This window comes from Alligator sinensis, unplaced genomic scaffold (genome assembly GCF_000455745.1).
Source record: "Alligator sinensis unplaced genomic scaffold, ASM45574v1 scaffold1295_1, whole genome shotgun sequence".
NCBI lineage: Eukaryota > Metazoa > Chordata > Crocodylia > Alligatoridae > Alligator > Alligator sinensis.
Genome location: NW_005841880.1, coordinates 772,976 through 774,333, shown reverse-complemented (window position 1 = coordinate 774,333; position 1,358 = coordinate 772,976).

Sequence of the window (1,358 nt, the reverse complement as noted above, 5' to 3'; positions counted from 1 at the left end):
GTCGCTTAAAACGTCATCCCTTATTCAGAAACCTTAGTGAAGGAAAAATAGTAAGGGATAATGCAGTTTATAAATACTTGATCGTTGTGTTGGCTCTCTTTAATGCCAAGCCAGTCACATAAATGTACCTTCAGCTATGGAAATGCCTTGAAAGCTGCTTTAGCAGACAGTAGAGAGACTTTGTGGACCGTGGGCTGTCTCCTTAAACGAGCTTCACGTTCGTAAAAAAAACTAATCCCTCTGCAGCCCCTGCTCTCACAGGCATTGGCAAGACACCGTGCAGATCTCTTCTTGCATTTTAAAAAAAGAAAGAACCCTTTAAATAGCCATGTGGTTTCATTGGCCTTTAACCCTGTAACGCAATGTATGTGGACTTCTTGATCTCACCACAGTGTTTATGGTACTCCCCTAAAATACCCGCTGTCATTGAAATTCAGAGAGATCTCATGTTTTTCCCCAAGTTGTAGTTAAAGAAACATTACTCCCAAAACCATTATGCCCTATTTTATATATGGCAGCTCAGCCTTCCCTTTGTTTCTTTTTTTCCCCCTCTTCTAATCTCCTACTAGTAGGATTTTTCCCTTACCATTTCTCACTGTAATTGCACTTGGTCATGTAATGGTCTTTTTAACTAGAGTAGAACATGTGGGAGCTTTTCATATTTTTGGCTTGTGCCTAAACACATCTTAATCCTGAATGTGTTCAAACGTTAAGATCTTTAGTTTTATTAAGAAGTAAAACAGTACCTAGAACTTATGGCAAGGTTTGGCCTTAACTTATCAAAAAATAATACCCATATTTTTATCTGACATCAACAGCTTTTGAACATACATATATAAAAAAGCAGAGTTTGATTCACAGATTTTTTTTAAAAATTATTATTATTGGTATAAGAATAACTTTAAATGTAGGAAAAGTATAGGGAATTTACGGATACATTTTAAAACTACATTATCTAATCATGCTGAGTTTGTATTAAACTTAAAAATACCTCCAAGTTGGCTAATGTAACAGTATTGACTTTGTGTTACCATTATGTACAGTAGTTACCTTTTTAAATGATATGGTACATATCTACAGTTTCTTGGATCTACCTAAGCCGATATGTATAAGGTATGAATTCTTCAAGGGTGCTCATTACATCTACTCTTGTTTGAATACATTCTTTTAAAATAAAATGGACTTGACCCATGGCTTTCAGTCTTCAAACCAAGACTTCCTTTCAACTGAATTTTGTTTTGTGAGAGATGGGTTGACTCTCTTGGGGAGGTATGTCAAATGCTGTTTGCTCCTATGTCCCAGCCGCCTGCGGAGGGTTCGGGATTGAGAGTGTGGTCGGGGGGTAGAAAGGTAAGAGA